General features: G+C 41.8%; 1 long non-coding RNA gene across 1 annotated transcript in view; it reads right to left on the bottom strand.

Moving 5' to 3' along the window:
* The window catches only part of LOC124553925, a 285286-nt gene extending 268691 nt beyond the window's left edge, over positions 1 to 16595 (bottom strand). The window contains exon 1 of the long non-coding RNA XR_006968170.1: positions 16119 to 16595. This is a non-coding gene — a long non-coding RNA (uncharacterized LOC124553925). The remainder of the gene's footprint in view (positions 1 to 16118) is intronic.
* Between the last annotated feature and the right edge of the window lie 3387 nt (positions 16596 to 19982).

Genomic DNA, 19982 nt, shown 5'->3' with positions numbered 1-19982 from the left:
TTTCAAAAATATGTAGCTGGTGTCCATCAGAATGTTTATTAGCATATAATGTAAAAATTAGAAGTAAATCAGTCCAAACGTTTTCAAGATTTTTGTAATAACATTAAACTACAACTTATATATATATATATATATATATATATATATATATATATATATATATATATATATATATATACAGGGTGGTCCATTGATTGTGAATGGGCCAAATATCTCACCAAATAAGCGTTAAACGAAAAAACTACAAAGAACGAAACTTCTCTAGTTGAAGGGGGAAACCAGATGGCGCTATGGTTGGCCCACTAGATGGTGCTGCCATAGGTCAAAATGATATCAACTACCTTTTTTTAAAAATATGAACCCCCATTTTTTATTACGTATTCGTGTACTACGTAAAGAAATATGAATGCTTTAGTTGGATCACTTTTTTAGCTTTGTGATAGATGGCGCTGTAATAGTCACAAACATATGGCTCACAATTTTAGACGAACAGCTGGTAACAGGTAGGTTTATTAAAATAAAATACAGAACGTAGGTACGTTTGAACATTTTATTTCGGTTGTTCCAATGTAATACATGTACCTTTGTGAACTTATCATTTCTGAGAACGCATGGTGTTACAGCGTGATTACCTGTAAATACCACATTAATGCAATAAATGCTCAAAATGATGTCTGTCAACCTCAATGCATTCGGCAATACGTGTAACGACATTCCTCTCAACGGCGAGTAGTTCGCCTTCCGTAATGTTCGCACTTGCACTGACAATGCCCTGACGCATGTTGTCAGGCGTTGTCGGTGGATCACGATAGCAAATATCCTTCAACTTTCCCCACAGAAAGAAATCCGGGGACGTCAGATCCGGTAAACGTGCAGACCATGGTATGGTGCTTCGACGATCAGTCCACCTGTCATGAGATACGCTATTCAATACCGCTTCAACAACACGCGAGCTATGTGCCGGACATCCATCATGTTGGAAGTACATCACCATTCTGTCATGCAGTGAAACATCTTGTAGTACCATCGGTAGAACATTACGTAGGAAATCAGCATACACTGCACCATTTAGATTGCCACCGAAGAAATGGGGGAAAATTATCCTTCCTCCCATAATGCCGCACCATACATTAACCCGCCAAGTTCGCTGATGTTCCACTTGTCGCAGCCATCGTGGATTTTCCGTTGTCCAATAGTGCATATTATGCCGGTTTACGTTACCCCTGTTGGTGAATGACGCTTCGTCGCTAAATAGAAGGCGTGCAAAAAAATCTGTCATTGTCCCGTAATTACTCTTGTGCCCAGTGGAAAAACTGTAGGCCTAGACCACGTTCAAAGCCATCGCCATGCAATTCCAGGTGCATGGAAAAATGCTACGGGTGCAATCAATGTGATGTAGCATTCTCAACACCGACGTTCCAAAGATTTCCTATTCTTGCGCAATTTGTCTTCTACCTACTTGGGCATCATCATTTGCTGCAGGTCGTGGTTGACGTTTCACATGTGGCTGAACACTTCCTGTTCCCTTAAATAACGTAACTATCCGGCGAACGGTCCGTACACTTGGATGATGTCGTCCAGGATACCGAGCAGCATACATAGCACACGCCCGTTGGGCATTTTGAATAGCCATACATCAACACGATATCGACCTTTTCCGCAATTGGTAAAAGGTCCATTTTAACACGGGTAATGTATCACGAAGCAAATACCGTCCGAACTGGCGGAATGTTACATGATACCACGTGCTTATACGTTTGTGACTGTTACAGTGTCATCTATCACAAAGCGAAAAAAGTGGTCCAACAAAAACATTCATACTTATTTACGTACTACACGAATTTGTAATAAAAAATGGTGGTTCCTATTTAAAAAAACGCAGCTGATATCCGTTTAACCTATGGCAGCACCATCTAGCGGGCCAACCATAGCGCCATTTGGTTTCCTCCTTAAATCAAGACGAGTTTCGCACTTTGTAGTTTTTTCGTTTGACGCTTATTTCGTGAGATATTTGGCCCGGTCACGATCAATGGACCACCCTGTATATATATTGTAGTTCTACGTCTGTGTGAACGCTTGTTACAGTAGTATGTAAATGTAAATATGTAAATATATGTAAAAAGTCGGTCCAGAACATGCAAGATATTTGTGAAACACCTTTTCCCTACATATAGTATATGTATACCATATATTTTAAATGCTGTTGGCAATGTCTGTCCGCACGTTTATTAGAGTACTCTGTAAAAGTCTGAAGTAAATCGATCAAGAACTTTTCGACTTTTTTATTAACAACATTAAACTATGACTTGCCTTTATATAGTAGTCTAGGTATGCCAGGAGGTTGATTTGTTTGTTTCCAAGACCAGCAACTGTACAAAGAGCAAAAGGAGCCTAAATTAATAGTTTGAGGAGCTCAGTAATATGCTTCTTCCAGTTCAGGATTTCACCAATATGTGCACCCCAAAATTTGAAGCCTTCTTGTACCCTATTCACTGATTCCTGCCCATGTACTACATCAACGGTTGCTATGACTGTATATTTTGTACTGAACTGGATATAGTGTGGTTTCTCAAAATGAGTCCATTTCCAGAGAACAACTGAACTATCTTTCTCAGTTAAACATCATTTACTATTTCTTCTATTCCATTTTAATGTATTTATTACACACTAGGTGTTGACAGATGTGAGAATTACCGAACTATCAGTTTAATAAGCCGTGGCTGCAAAATACTAACACGAATTATTTACAGACGAATGGAAAAACTGGTAGAAGTCGACCTCGGCGAAGATGTTTCGATTCCGTAGAAATGTTGGAACACGTGAGGCAATACTGGCCCTACGACTTATCTTAGAAAATAGATTAAGGAAAGGCAAACTACGATTCTAGCATTCGTAGACTTAGAGAAAGCTTTTGACAATGATGACTAGAATAGTCTCCTTCAAATTCTGAAGGTGGCTGGGGTGAAATACAGGGAGCGAAAGGCAATTTACAATTTGTACAGAAATCAGGTGGCAGTTATAAGATTCTAGGGGCATGAAAGGGAAACAGTGGTTGGGAAGGGAGTGAGACAGAGTTGTAGCCTATCCCAAAAGTTATTCAATCTGTAAACTGAGCAAGCAGTAAAGGAAACCAAAGGAAAATTCTGAGTAGGAATTAAAATCCATGGAGAAGAAATAAAAACTTCAAGGTTCGCCGATGACATTGTAATTCTGTCAGAGACAGCAAAGGACTTGGAAGAGCAGTTGAACGGAATGGACAGTGTCTTGAAAGGAGGATATAAGATGAACATCAACAAAAGCAAAACGAGGATAATGGAATGTAGTTGAATTAAATCGGGTGATGCTGAGGGAATTAGATTAGGAATTGAGACACTCAAAGTAGTAAATGAGTTTTGCTATTTGGGGAGCAAAATAACTGATGATGGTCGAAGTAGATATACAGTGCAATAGCAAGGAAAGCGTTTCAGAAGAAGAGAAATTTGTTAACATCGAGTTATAAAATAAATAAAATAAATAAAAAAAATGTTATTGTTGATTAAATATTAATTATTCTATCTGTATGATGGTGATTGTGATTGCAATTGTATTTGCTTATCTGGAACGTGGACGTTTAATTATTCAGTATCAGACGCTTGACAATGGCTTTTTCGTAAAGGCAATGTTACTCGTAGTTGACCGTGAAATAAAACTGAATAATCGGACTTCGTAATTAAATCGTTTCCAAAGACTGCTGCGGTAGGTGCGGACTCATAATCTAAATCTCAATATTACAATAATTTGCCAGCCATGCCAATACGTCGTACAGAGGTGACTGTCTACTAAACATAAAAAAGTTACACAGTTAGTTAAATCAGAGATATTCAATGAATAAGCCTACAGTTCATAATCCTATTTACTTTTATAAATATAAATTCTTTACAGAATCGAGTGCCTAGTGTGGTTGCAACTCGCAGTATTCTTCTATAACATGAAATATGGCGGTGTGCCAGACAATAAAATAAAATACGTGCTTCTCGCACCACTTCAACCAGAGCTCTCCCTTTCTTAATCAAACATAAGAGTAACGTAATTGTGCTTTTGTTTTATCAGCGACACAGCGCTGCAGTTGTGTGCCATAGGCTTTATTTATTTGTCACTGATTATTTATTTAATTAATATTTCGCGTTTCCGAGGAAACTCACGCTCGGCATGCAAATGTGCCTTTATAGAGTATAGATTTAAGTGTCAGGAAGTCATTTCTGAAAGTATTTGTATGGAGTGTAGCCATGTATGAAAGTGAAACATGGACGATAAATAGTTTGGACAAGAAGAGAATAGAAGCTTTCGAAATGTGATGTTACAGAAGAATGCTGAAGACTAGATGGGTAGATCACATAACTGATGAGGAGGTATTGAATAGGATTGGGGAGAAGAGAAGTTTGTGGGATAACTTGACAAGAAGAAGGGACCGGTTGGTAGGACATGTTCTGAGGCATCAAGGGATCACAAATTTAGCATTGGAGGGCAGCGTGGAGGGTAAAAATCGTAGAGGGAGACCAAGAGATGAATACACTAAGCAGATTCAGAAGGATGTAGGCTGCAGTACGTACTGGGAGATGAAGGCGCTTGCACGGGATAGAGTAGCATGGAGAGCTGCATCAATCCAGTCTCAGGACTGAAGACCACAACAACAGACTAGTACTGTCAGCAAAAATAATATTTGTGCATAATAACTGATAACCGGCGACAGCTCGCATCTGAGATAAAAAATCAAACATTTCGTGGTGTTACTGAAACATTTTAATATATTTCAAACATATTGGAGTATTCATCTAGCATTTCTATCTTTGATATTTCTAGCTGCAACCTACGCGTCTTTTGTTGGTCAAATCATAAGTGAAGCCTGCTAGTATCGGCTTTGTTTGAAACAGGGCGCATGTTGCATTTTTTGTCACACTGGAGTTACTACGTAACAGTTCGTTGTGTATTCTCGAGTAGCAATCTTGCCTACCTTTCAGGGCCTAGTGTTTTTCTCTGTGTCAACAACATGCGACTTGATTAATTTTCCTGGGCATACTCTACGTATATTACTTCTTTTACAAGCAAAGTGGGACCGATGGCCTTTGTAAGTCCGGTCCCTTCAGCCCCCAGAAACCAACCAACCAACAAGCAAAGTGAGCATTCTTACTGAGTTTTACAAAGTGAATGAAACAGTTCAGACACCGAGTGCATGGAGTGCTCTGTCACAAATGAAAGCATAAAATTTTACAGGAAAGGAGTCACGTCAGACGGAAAAGTACTGGTGTCGCTGGAGGAACCTCTGGGCTAGAATATCTCCATAGAGTACTCGTAAAACGTGTTTCTCCTACTGCTGCCTCTTTCCTTTCCACGTTCCGAGTGCTGGTCACATGGACCAAAACAAGAAACAGAAATGTCTACATCCACATCTACGTGATTACTTTGCTATTCACAGTAAAGTGCCTGGCAGAGGGTTCAATGAACCGCCTTCAAGCTGTCTCTCTTCCGTTCCACTCTCGGAACGGCGCGCGGGGAAAAAAATGGTTCAAATGGCTCTGAGCACTGTGGGACTTAACATCTGTGGTCATCAGTCCCCTAGAACTTAGAACTGTTAGACCACCGCGGCCGGCGCGCGCGGGGAAAACGAGCACTTAATTTTTTTTGTGCGAGCCCTGATTTCTCTTATTTTATCGTGATGATCATTTCTCCCTATGTAAGTGGGTGTCAACAGAATGTTTTCGCAATCGGAGGAGAAAACTGGTGATTGAAATTTCATGAGAAGTTCCCGTCGGAACGAAAAACACCTTTGTTTTAATGATTGCCACTCCAATTCACGTATCATGTCTGTGGCACTACCTCCCCTATTTCGCGATAATACAAAATCCGTCGGTTCCACCTGATGCGGATCCCACACCGCACAGCAATACAACAGTATAGGGCGGACAAAACGTGGGCTGTAAAGTGCATATCTTAAGACCGCTTGTCCATCGTCGTTGCTGTGAATTTCATATCTTCTAGGATAGCCTAAACATGGACGGCGGTGGCGTGTTTGTTAGAAGTAGTTTATCTTGTCACGAAACTGAAGTGGATAGTTCCCGTGGCTTGTTATGGGTAGAGGCCATTGTTGGCAACCGGAATAAAATAATAATTGGGTCCTTTTACCGACCTCCCAATTCAGATGATAGAACTGCTCAAAGGTTCAAAGAAAACGTGAGTCTGACCTCAAACTCATACGATTATATTTAGTTCAAATGGTTCAAATGGCTCTGAGCACTATGGGACTCAACTGCTGAGGTCATTAGTCCCCTAGAACTTAGAACTAGTTAAACCTAACTAACCTAAGGACATCACAAACATCCATGCCCGAGGCAGGATTCGAACCTGCGACCGTAGCGGTCTTGCGGTTCCAGACTGCAGCGCCTTTAACCGCACGGCCACTTCGGCCGGCCGATTATATTTAGTGGTGACTTTAATTTACCTTTGCTAAGTTGGCGAAAATACATGTTTAATTCCGGAGATACGGATAAAACATCATCCGAAATTGTGCTAAACGCATTCTCTGAAAATTATTTCCAGCAGTTTGTTCATGAGCCCACGCGAATAGTAAACGATTGTGAAAACATACTTATCCTCTGAGCAACAAGTAATCCTGAGTTAATTCGAGCATCAAAACGATTCAGGGATTATTGAACACAGGGCTTTTGTAGCGAGATTGAATACTGTAACCCCCATATCCCCCAAAAATAAACGGAAAATAAACCGATTCAAAAATGCACATAAAAAAATCACTTGACGGCTTCCTGAGAGACAAACTCCTTCCAAATTAACCAAGTGTGGCTTGAATTCAAAGAAATAGTATCGGCAGCAATTGAGAGATTTATATCAAATAAATTAAGAAACGACGGAGCTGATCCCCCCTTGGTACACAAAACGGGTCACAACACTGTTGCAGGAACAACGAAACAAACATGTCAAATTTAAACAGACGCAAAATCTCCAAGATAGGCGATCTCTTCTTACACAAGCTCGAAATTTAGCGTGGACTTCAATGCGAAATGCTTATAATAGTTTCCACAACGAAACTTTGTCTCGAAACCTGGCAGAAAATCCAAAGATATTCTGGTCGTATGTGAAGTATGCTAGCGGCAAGAAAACAATCAATGCCTTCTCTGCGCGATAGCAAGGGAGATACTATCGAAGACAGTGCTGCCAAAGCAGAGTTACTAAACACAGCCTTCCGAAAAACCTAGACAAAAGATGACTAAGTAAATATTCCAGAGTTCGAATCGAGATCAGCTTCCAACATGAGTAACGTAGAAGTAAACATCTTCAGAGTAGTGAAGCAGTTCAAACCACTTAATAAAAGCAAGTCTTCTGGTCCAGACTGTATACCAATTAGGTTTCTTTCAGAGTATGCTGATATATTAGCTCCATACTTAACAATCATATACAACCGTTCGCTCGACGAAAGATCCGTACCCAAAGACTGGAAAGTTGCACAGCTAACACCAATTTTCAAGAAAGGTAGTAGGAGTAATCCACTAAATTACAGGCCCATATCATTAACACCGATATGCAGCAGCATTTTGGAACATATACTGTGTTCGAACATTATGAATTACCCCTAAGAAAACGGTCTTTTTTACCACACAGTCAACACGGATTTGGAAAACATCGTTCTTGTGAAACACAACTAGCTCTTTACTCGCATGAAATGTTGAGTGCTACTGAGAAGAGATTTCAGATTGATTCTGCATTTCTGGAAGGCTCTTGACACTGTACCACACAAGTGGTTGTAGAGAAATTGCGTGCTTATGGAATCTCGTCTCAATTATGTGACTGGATTTGTGATTTCCTGTCAGAGAGGTCACAGTTCGTGGTAATTAACGGGAAGTCATCGAGTAAAATAAACCTGATTTCTGGCTTTCCCCAAGGTAGTGTTATAGGCTCTTTGCTGTTCCTTATCTATATGAATGATTTGGGAGACAATCTGAACAGCCGTCTTCGGTTGTTTGCAGATGACGCTGTCGTTTATCGACTAATAAAGTCACCAGAAGATCAAAACAAATTGCAAAACGATTTAGAATAGATACCTGTATGTTGCGATGGTTGACGATTGACCCTAAATAACGAAAATTGTGAGATCATTGACGTGAGTGCAAAAAGGAATGCGTAAAACTTCGGTTACACGATACATCAGTTGAATCTAAAAGCCGTAAATTCAACTAAGTACCTAGGAATTACAATTACAAACAACTTAAATTGGAAGGAACGCATAGAAAATGTTGTGGGGAAGGCTAACCAAAGACTGCGTTTTATTGGCAGGACACTTAGAAAATGTAACAGATCTAGTAAGGAAACTGCCTACATTACGCTTGTCCGTCCTCTTTTAGAATACTGCTGCGCGGTGTGGGATCCTTACCAGATAGGACTGACGGAGTACATCGAAAAAGGCAGCACGGTTTGTATTATCGCGAAATATGGGACAGAGTGTCACTGAAATGATACAGGATTTGGGCTGGACATAATTAAAACAAAGGCGGTTTTCGTTGTGGCGGAATCTTCTCACGAAATGCCAGTCACGAACTTTCTCCTCCGAATGCGAAAAATTTTGTTGACACCAACCTACATAGAGAGAAACGAGCACCACGGTAAAAATAAGGGAAATCAGAGCTCGTACGGAAAGATATAGGGAGTTCGTTCTTTCCGCGCGCTATACGAGATCGGAAAAATAGAGAATTGTGAAGGTCGTACGATGAAACAGGCACCTAAATGTGATTTGTACAGTATCCATGTAGATGTACTGAACAAGTTCTCACAGTTCATAAGGCCTTCATATTAGAGCGCTTGGTTACTTAGCCTTTTTTTTTTTGTTTTGGTCCGTACTACTTCCTCCCAAAATATGGAAGCCAAAGAGCTTGTGGAAGAAGAGATTTGTTACACTGTATCGAAGATCAAGAAGTGCTCATAAGTTCACAAGGTATGTATTTTAGCCCATTTTCTATTACAGTTGTTTCCTACGGATGCTCATTCCCTTAGTACTGACCATTCCTCGCGGAACAACTTGATGAGGAATAGGAATGAACCCAAAATTGAACCCTGTGATATCCCCTTCGTCATTTCTCCCTGTCACTAAAATTTGCTCTCCTTCCAACGCTTTTTGAACATCCAGCACAACTTCCTTGCATTCTGTTGGTTCAGTATTATCAAAACCTGCTGTTTGTAAAGGCTGCATTCTTATAAAATTTAGTTTCTCCGGAAGAGTAACACGAGCTACACAAGCGGTTCCTAACCTTTCTGAGGCCATTACGCCTGAGTGTAGACTTGGCCACTGTTTCTATGTTTCGATACAGTGTATCGATACGTGGAACTGTTTCAGTGTTTCGGAACGGCTGTGGTTCACTGTTGCTAAACAGTGGTTTTTCATTCCGTCCCTGTCTCGGATAACCGGACCGGATTCGATCTCGAGCCAGACACAGAAACTGTATCGTTGTTTCAAAATAAGGCTGTTTCAGTCCACCTGTGCTTGTATCGAAACAGTGATGTTTCATTCCGCTCTGTGTCGGACGAGATTCGAGCTCGGCACAGGTACTGAAACACAACATACCACTTCATGAAACACTTTCAAGAACGTCGAAATCTTTTTGACAAGCAATAGCATGAAGCTTAAGATATCCGAAAATAAAGCCTCGTCTCTAGCTGACTGTCCTATTTCGAAATGGCGTAACATCTGCTTTATAAACACTAACCAAACAATAAAACAACGCATACTATTCACATTCAAAATAATAAATATGTGAAAATCATTCAGTTAAATTACCCTTTTTTTATAACACACGCTTCTCTGTTCATGTACAGTAATCATATTAAGCAACGCAAGTAAGCCTACAACATTCTGAATAAAACAGGCGTATAGTGACAGTTATTAGACATATACATAAATTTGATGTGGGTATAATTGCAAGTAATCTGTTTGACATATCACTGATAGTGTAATGGTGAACGGGAAGGGCTGGGATCCTTGGTGAACGGTTCGAAAACCTTGAAAGACAAAATTTTTTCTGTTATATTTTGTTATTTATTCGAATTATTTGGCCTTATTTGTGAGTCTATAGTCACTGTGCCTATTATCCACAATGATTCCATTTGTGTGCATGGGAATTAGCAGGATGGGTATATTACCCATACAAACGGAATACCAGTAGCATATCCGTTGTTTCTGCAGTTTGCTCACACCTCCAGTTGCGTTCGTGGTGGTTCTTCTGTCTTCAGCTATGGCTGTCCTCAGCCAATTGAAAAGTATGAAAGTCACACGACACGAAAGCAGCGCATTAGCTGCAGGAAATACGAAACTGCCAAGACGCCTAAGTGATAGTTTCATACTTTCTGCGACATGATTAGCGCTGTCGCACCTCATTTGTGTTTATATGGACATACTTATACAGTAGACATTCAAGATGATAAAATGTGTAGGTTTATTAGATTACAAAACACAAACTGTTTCACCGTTTCGAAACAGCGGATCGAAACATTACATTGTACTGTTTCATTTGTTTCGAAACAGTTACGTGTTTCAGTTTGCCCATCTCTACCTGAGTGTAACCATATTTTAACTAGTAACCTACTCTCCTCACCATTATCAACTTTAGTGTCTAACTAGGCCTGTACTTCGGAATTGAAAAAGAATTTTCGTTGAAGATTTTTCTTTAAATAACGTAAAATAAATGATATTTACACTGAAGCGCCTAAGGAACTGGTATAGAAATACATATTCAAATACAGAGATATGGAAACAAGCAGAATACGGCGCTGTGGTCGGCAATGCCTATATAAGACAACACATGCTTGACGCAGTTGTTAGATTGGTCACTGCAGCTGCAATGGCGCGTTATCAATAATTGAGTTTGAACGTGGTATTATAGCCGGGGCACGAGCGATGGGACACAGCGTCTCGGAGATAGCTATGAAGTGGGGATTTTCCCGTACGACTATTTAACCAGTGTACCGTGAATATCAGGAAACCAGTAAAACATCAAATCTCAGACATCGTTGCGGCCAGAAAAAGATCCTGCAAGAACGGGACCAGCGACGACTGAAGAGAATCGTTCAACGGGACAGAAGTGCAAACCTTCCGCAAATTGCTGCAGACTTCAATGATGGGCTATCAACAAGTGTCAGCGTACAAAACATTCAACGGAACATCATCGATAAGGACTTTCGGAGCCGAAGGCCCACTCGTGTACCCTTGATGACTGCACGAGACAGAACTTTACGCCGCGCCTGGACCCGTCGACACCGACATTTGGCTGTTGATGACTGGAAACATGTTGCCTGGTCGGACGAGTTTCGCTTCAAATGGTATCGAGCGGATGGACGTGTACGGGTATGGAGACAACCTTACGAATCCGTGCACCTTGCATGTCAGCATGGGAATGTTCAAGCTGGTGGAGACTCTGTAATGGTGTGGTGTGTGTAGTGGGAGTGATACGGGACGCCTGAAACGTCTAGACTAACAGGTTACACGTACGTAAGCATCCTGTCTGATCACCTGCATCTATTCATGTCCATTGTACATTCCGATAGAACTGGGCAACTCCAGCAGGACAATGCGACACCCCACACGTCCAGAATTGCTACAGAGTGGCTCCAGGAACACTATTCTGAGTTTAAAACACTTCCGCTGGCCACCAAGCTTCTCAGAAATCAACATTATTGAGCATATCTTGGGATTCCTTGCAACGTGCTGTTCGGATGAGTTCTCCACCCCCTCGTACTCTTGCGGATTTGACAGGCGTGCAGGATTTATTGCGTGAATTCCCTGGAGCACTACTTCAGATATTAGTCAAGTGCATGCCATTCGTGTTGTGCCACTTCTGCATGCTCGCAGGGGCCGTACACGATATTAGGCAGGTGTACCAGTTTCTTTGGCTCTTCAGTGTAGGTTCAAAAATGATTCAAATGGCTCTGAGCACTATGCGACTTAATTTCTGAGCTCATCAGTCGCCTAGAACTTAGAACTAATTAAACCTAACTAACCTAAGGACATCACGCACATCAATGCCCGAGGCAGGATTCGAACCTGCGACCGTAGCGGTCGCTCGGCTCCAGACTGTAGCGCCTAGAACCGCGTGGCCACTCCGGCCGGCTCAGTGTAGGCGTTTTATGGAACAACTAGGTAATGAGTCAATGAGACAACTGGTACTATTCAATTCTAACCTTTTTTTACAGACTGTTGAAGCAATTCTCATTGCATCGCGAGTGCCACCTACGACTTCTCCCCATAAAAGGAAGCTGACTATCCACGTTGAGAGTAGACACTTGTTACTGAACATGTTTGCTCACGTCTCTTCTCTCTGGTGACACTTTTTCAACCATAACCTGCACCCCCATTTAAAATACAGCAACCAACACTTCAATGTTAGACTTCTTACTTCAAAACTGAGAGAAATTGGGAGTTTGATGGATACCATTGTTTTTCGCCCGACCATTTCCACTATTAACAATGTTGTTGTTGTGCTCTTCAGTCCTGAGACTGGTTTGATGCAGGTCTCCATGCCATACAGTAAAGCTCCATGCCCTCGGGAAAAATTACGGCTGTAGTTTCCCCTTGCTTTCAGCCGTTCGCAGTACCAGCACAGCAAGGCGGTTTTGGTTATTGTTACAAGGCCAGATCAGTCAATCATCCAAACCGTTGCCCCTGCAACTACTGAAAAGGCTGCTGCCCCTCTTCAGGAACCACACGTTTGTCTGGCCTCTCAAGAGATACCCCACCGTTGTGGTTGCACCTACGGTACGGCTACCTGTATCGTTGAGGCATGCAAGCCTCCCCACCAACGGCAAGGACCATGGTTCATGGGGGGGGGGGGGCGGGGGGAGCTATTAACAATAATAATAATAATATTGTCATTAGGCGAGCGGCCTAAGGCGCTGCAGTCATGGACTGTGCGGCTGGTCCCGGCGGAGGTTCGAGACCGCCCTCGGGCATGTGTGTGTGTCTGTGTTTGTCCTTAGGATAATTTATGTTAAGTAGTGGGTAAGCTTAGGGACTGATGACCTTAGCAGTTAAGTCCCATAAGATTTCACACACATTTGAAAAATAATATTGTCTAGGACCCACAGCAGTGAAGTAGCGATTGATGTTTTGTTACGCTGTCAATCAATTCGTTTATCTGTTGCGAAGTTATTTCTGATTCATTGCAGAAACTAGCTACAATTCGGAGAAGTCATTTTCATGCCATATTTAAGCATATGTGTCGTACACGTCACAATTTTACTGTAAGAGTTACGTTATTCAAAGCAAAAAGCGTGTGTGTAGCGGATAGGGTATGTGGGTACAGTGATGCTCATATATTAGTTTCACTAGCTTTCACCATCCAAACCCAAAGAAAGCAGGTATTGACAGTTGTGAAAATTACCGAACTACCATTTTAATAAGTCACAGCTGCAAAACACTAACGCGAGTTCTTTACAGACGAATGGAAAAAATGGTAGAAGTCGACATCGGCATAGATAAGTTTGGATTCCGCAGAAATATTGGAACACGGGAGGCAATACTGACCCTACCACTTATCTTAGAAAATAGATTAAGGAAAGGCAAACCTACATTTCTAGCATTTGTAGACTTACAGAAAACTTTTGACAATGTTGAGTGGAATACTCTCTTTCAAATTCTAAAGGCGGCAGGGGTAAAATACAGGGAGTGAAAGGCTATTTGCAACTTGTACAGAAACCAGATGGCAGTTATAAGAGTCGAGGGGCATGAAAGGGAAGCAGCGGTTGGGAAGGGAGTGAGACAGGGTTGTAGCCTCTCCCCGATGTTATTCAATCTGTATATTGAGCATATAGTAAAGTAAACAACAGAAAAATTCGGAGTAGGCATTAAAATACATGGAGAAGAAATAAAAACTTTGAGGTTCGCCGATGACATTGTAATTCTGTCAGAGACAGCAAAGGACTTGGAAGAGCAGTTGAACGGAATGGACAGTGTGTTGAAAGGAGGATATAAGATGAACATCAACAAAAGCAAAACGAGGATAATGGAATGTAGTCGAATTAAGTCGGGCGATGCTGAGGGAATTAGATTAGGAAATGAGACACTTAAAGTAGTAAAGGAGTTTTACTGTTTGGGGAGCAAAATAACTGATGATGGTCGAAGTAGAGAGGATATAAAATGTAGACTGGCAATGGCAAGGAAAGCGTTTCTGAAGAAGAGAAATTTGTTAACATCGAGTATAGATTTAAGTGTCAGGAAGTCGTTTCTGAAAGTATTTGTATGGAGTGTAGCCATGTATGGAAGTGAAACGTGGACGACAAATAGTTTGGACAAGAAGAGAATAGAAGCTTTCGAAATGTGGTGCTACAGAAGAATGCTGAAGATTAGATGGGTAGATCACATAACTAATGAGGAGGTATTGAATAGAATTGGGGAGAAGAGGAGTTTGTAGGGTAACTTGACAAGAAGAAGGGACCGGTTGGTAGGACATGTTCTGAGGCATCAAGGGGTCACAAATTTAGAATTGGAGGGCAGCGTTGAGGGTAAAAATCGTAGAGGGAGACCAAGAGATGAATACACTAAGCAGATTCAGAAGCATGTAGGTTGCAGTAGGTGCTGGGAGATGAAGAAGCTTGCACAGGATAGAGTAGCATGGACAGCTGCATCAAACCAGTCTCAGGACTGAAGACAATAACAACAACAGCTTTCACCTCTGCCACAGCGAGTCACTGGTTAATGCTAGTATTTGAGAAAGAAAGTAATTATTGGTTAATGAAACTGGAATAGAAAATGAAATCGATATTACTGATACGAAACAGCCTCCACCACGCACTGTTCACTGTGGAGTGTAGATGTAGAGGGAAAGTTTTACGCAGAAGAGGCAGCACGCGCTAACGGTAAGAGTATATTCAGTACGACATTAAATTAACGCGTTTTAACCATATACGAATTCGTGTTCTAGTGGACGTTAGCAAGTTTAAATTACAGGACTGCGAGATGGATCGTGGCATTGCGCACACGCAATTTCCCCTCCGCTACCCCTTCACCCGCCATTACCCCCACCACCGCCAACCCCTTGCTCTACCACACCCTCTGAGATAGCGATTTGTCTTCCTTGCGATGACAGCAGTAACAAAAACCGGACCCAGACGGGCAGACACATGCAGAGGAAGTTCGCGTTGTGTCGCGAACCGCTCGGACAAAACACGAAAATTCCCCCTGCTAGGAGCGAAGAGGCAAGATGCGCGTCTCCTGCGCAGACAACTAATCGATTGACGGCGACAGCGAAAGAGGAGACATGATTCACACTGATGAATCTTTTTCGTTTTCCCTCCAACCGAAGTCGCAGAGAGGAAACGAATACGCACCAGTAAGAAAGTGACTGTTTAACACGACACGTTTAAACACACACACACATAATAAAGTCCACAAACGGACGTGTGTCGAGACGAATCAGAGTAATGCAATGGACGCCATAAACGGAAAGCTGACTGACCTAAATAACAGTGTTCTTCACAACAACAAAAAAGGTAGTTTTCTTTGTTGCGAAGGAAAATCCTATTTATGTAAAACTCATCATTCTACAGAAACAACAGCAGGAAAATATACGAAACGTCCCTTTTAAGTATAACATAGCATCATCGACAATATTACAAAAACCTACTGCCGGCCAAAATTTGTTGTTCTCTTGTCCGTACTGAAACATGGATCCCATTCCCACAAAAGTATGTGTCTAAGTTTAACTTCTTTTTTGTCTGCGTCAATACCAAATATATACCGTCAAGACCATGTATCGTTTAATATATATATACATATATATATATTGCCCATTTCGGATGAATGACAAACTGGTCGCACATATTGACGTTTTAAGCAAGAGGCGAAGAATTTCTTGACAGATAGGCGTACTTCACACTGCTTGTGAAGCTCACGCAAGCTGCTGCACCTTTGAACGAAAATATGGCCACATTTTATATTACGAGATGCTTGTTGCCTTTAGAAGTGTTGTGACATGATCATAGCACCAATGTACGAGCTGTTTACTAGCATCGACTGTCGAACAGCAATCACAGCAATTGCTAAAATTTTAATTATCGATGATGAAGGAGAAACTGAGCAATTTATTCACCTTGGGCGGCTGCAGGGACGACGGAGAATTCCTGTGGACGTTGGCTCCACGTATATTCCTGTCCGCATTGAGCGGTGGCACTATCGTATTTGCACTTTTTTCAAACGAATTTTATAAAATTTTCTTCCGCAGTTCACAAAAAGCACTGTTATGCACCACTGATGCACGTCAGATTCAGCAGTTACCACGAGATCTCAGGAGGTGAGCTGTCTATATACCTCGTTATTTATTTCTTTTGAGAGGTCGACGACATTCTGGTAATGGTAACGAGACACGACGAAACGGCGTTCTTCGACACAAAACAAAAATGTAATAACGGTCACCAGCTATTTTCGAAATAATGTAAACCCAGCCGCTCGTACGGAAAGGGTGTGTTTTCCGAGTAAAACAAAACAAAAAAAAAGGAAGGGAAACAAAAGAATACCGATCCCGTTCGTACTCGCAACGGCGTGTCACGCGCACCGCTAAGACATTACCGCTATGGCGGCGCCGCAGAACTGACAGCAAAGATCCGTGTGCGGCCGCTCCAGGCGTCTGGGGTGCTGTGGTGGGGGGGGCTGCGCCGCTGCCAACATCGCGCAACCAAATTACACTAGCGCCAGAAACGCCGACAACACACAAGCTCGATTGCCATTTTTATTCCGTGAACGTTTCAAAAGATCAAAATTCCGGCAAATAATAGTAGGCAGAGGGACACGTAACTGTGTTGCATGGTTAATAGCTTTAACTCCTGTATCATAGAGAAAATCATTTCTTCATAATGCAACAGTAGACTGAGGTAACAAAAGCCATGGGATACTTCCTAATATCGTGTCGGATCTCCTTTTTTCCGGCGTAGAGCGCGGTAACTCGACGTGGCGTGGACTCGAGAAGTCGTTGAAAGCACCCTGCAAAAATGTTGAGCCATGTTCCCTCTCTAGCAGTCCATAACTGCGGAAGTGTTGACACTGCACGATTTTGGGCACGAAGTGACCTCTCGATCGTGCCCCATAAATTTTCGATGGGATTCATGTCGGGCAATCTGGATGGCCAAACCATTATCTCAAACTGTCCAGAATGTTCTTCAAACCAATCGCAAACAATGGGCTGTTTACGTATGTTAAAAATATGGTTCGTATTGTTGTTATTCGGTGTGATTATAACATTCAAATCGCATTTACGGTCAGTATTCTCACAAAATGTATGTTATTATGATTTAATTAAAGCTTAAAAATCAGTAAATAATCAAGATATGGTCACGTGGTCGAAAACGCTCTGTTATTGGCTGAAGCTCTGGTGACGTCGCAGACTAGGAATGTTAGCTGTAGTTACCAGGTTTTTACGACCTTTTTCTGCAAATACTTCAGATAGTCAGTGATGGAAAGCGCATTTACAACATTTAAGTAACAATAGAAAGAAGTTTCGTGAACTCTGATAGTGGAAACCTTACGAAAATTGATGCGTTTATGCTCCACGCATTTAGAGCGGCGATATGTGCAAGGACGGGAATTCTTTTCCCTGCTCCCAGCAACATGATTAAACCCACTAAAAATAAGGAATTGTGGAACTTTTGCAACTGGGTCTATATCTTATACCTAGATTGTCGACTATCGGTCATGAAATACGACCCAAAGCGCAATATACGAGGTGCGGCTAGAAAAAAACCGGACTGATGCTGGAAAAAACATTTATTTACAATTATTTACAATTTCATGTTATCTCCTTCAATGTACTCTCCTCCTCGGTCTCTACACCGCTCCATACGAATTTTCCACTGTTCATAGCAATGCTGCAGATCATTTTCGGTAAGTCCATACATTACTTCCGTCGCTTTTTCTTTTACTGCTTCAACAGTCTCAAATCTAGTTCCTTTTAAAGCTGACTTGACTTTAGGGAAAAGAAAAAAGTCACAGGGGGCCAAATCAGGTGAGTAGGGTGGATGATCTAAGATGGGAATGTTGTTTTCCCAAAAACGTCTTCACTGACAACGCACTGTGAGCTGGGGCATTGTCTTGGTGAAGGATCCATGACTTTTTTCTCCACAAATCGTTCCGTTTTCTCCGTACTCGCTCACGTAGGGTAGCCAGCACGCTAATGTAGTAATGCTGATTCACTGTTTGTCCCTCTGGTACCCAATCAATGTGCACAATCCCTTGAATTTCGATTTTGACATTCGTGCTTTTTTTTTGTCGTGGAGAACCAGGAGTTTTCCAATGCATCGATTGGCGTTTAGTTTCGGGATCGTAAGTAAAAAACCACGATTCATCGCAAGTAATAACATTTTGTGAGAAGGTGGGATCACTTTCAATGTTTTCCAAGATGTCAGAACAAATCATTCTTCGGCGTTCCTTCTGTTCAATTGTGAGACACTTTGGAACCATTTTTGAACACACTTTGTTCATGTTGAAACTTTCATGAAGAATCTGCCTAACACTTTCCTTGTCAACTCCTGTTAACTCAGACACTGCTCTGATTGTTAAACGGCGATCTTGTCGAACAAGTTTACCGATTTTTTCAATGTTTGCATCAGTTTTTGCTGACAATGGTCTGCCAGTGCGAGTGTCATCACTGGTGTCTTCGCGGCCATCTTTAAATCGTTTAAACCACTCAAACACTTGTGTTCGCGATAAACAATCATCGCCGTACACTTGTTGTACATTACAAACGTTTCACTTGCAGATTTTCCTAGTTTGAAACAAAATTTGATGTTAACACGCTGTTCTTTCTGTACACTCAACATTTTCCGACGCACAGACAAAACGTCAACTACTTAAAACAGACGCCACGGGCAGACTGAGTGCAGGAGGCAGATGAAACTCGAGCAGTAGGCGGAGCGAGAGTCACTTGACAGGCCACGCGACTTTCAGCCTTATTGCATTCGTTTTATTGTTTCACCAGTACTAGTCCGGTTTTTTTCTAGCCACACCTCGTATTTGAAGATACACAATTTTGATAGTTCTCGTACCCAGCAAGAGATGGCAGCACCTACCTCTAAGTTTTTACATTTGAGGGTTAGCCCATTCTTCCGCGTATGTCTTCAATTATTGCTGGCAAATCTTAGTGCTGATATCCGCTGTACAAGATGCTCAACAGAGGTAATGCTATAAGCACGCGCTCTGTGGCGCGTTTGGATAGCGTATGAGACAGCAGATAAAACAAACACCGGTTCGAAACCTGGAACGGTCATATTTTTTTTTAAAACTGTTACACGAAATATGAAAGTAGTGTCAACAAGAACTCATTGTGGCAGTTGTTCCGACGGTGGGATGTATTATTTCGCATTAATCTTAGTCTGCGAAATGGACAACAGAGGGCTGGCCGGAGTGGCCGAGCGGTTCTAGGCGCTACAGTCTGGAACCGCCCGACCGTTACGGTCGCAGGTTCGTATCCTGCCTCGGGCATGGATGTGTGTGATGTCCTTAGGTTAGTTAGGTTTAAGTAGTTCTAAGTTGTAGGGGACTGATGACCTCAGAAGTTAAGTCCCATAGTGCTCAGTGCCATTTTGACAACTGAAGGTAAATGCATGGCTTGCTTTGGAAAGCATTGCTACTAGTGGAGATATCAGCATACTCCCACACTACAGGAAGTGTAGGGCGATACAGAGCGGTATAAAGCTTGTACAACGTGCAGGTAACACAAATGTAAGGGTTGTGTTGTTTGTGAGTGTAAACTAACGCCAGTGTCTGCAACAGACTTAACTTCATCATATGTAAGATGAAACTTCACAAGCTTAAACAATAAGGATCCTGGCTGGACAGTTTAGGATATTAAAAAAAAGTTTCTGATAAAGCAAAAAGTGTGTGTTCACATTAACATTCTTGAACGTGACGTGTGTGAACAGCTATTGTAAATGTAAGTGCATGTAAGCGCCAAGAAAATCGCAGT

This window comes from Schistocerca americana, chromosome 11 (genome assembly GCF_021461395.2).
Source record: "Schistocerca americana isolate TAMUIC-IGC-003095 chromosome 11, iqSchAmer2.1, whole genome shotgun sequence".
Lineage (NCBI taxonomy): Eukaryota > Metazoa > Arthropoda > Insecta > Orthoptera > Acrididae > Schistocerca > Schistocerca americana.
This window is presented reverse-complemented; position numbering and strand designations above follow the sequence as displayed.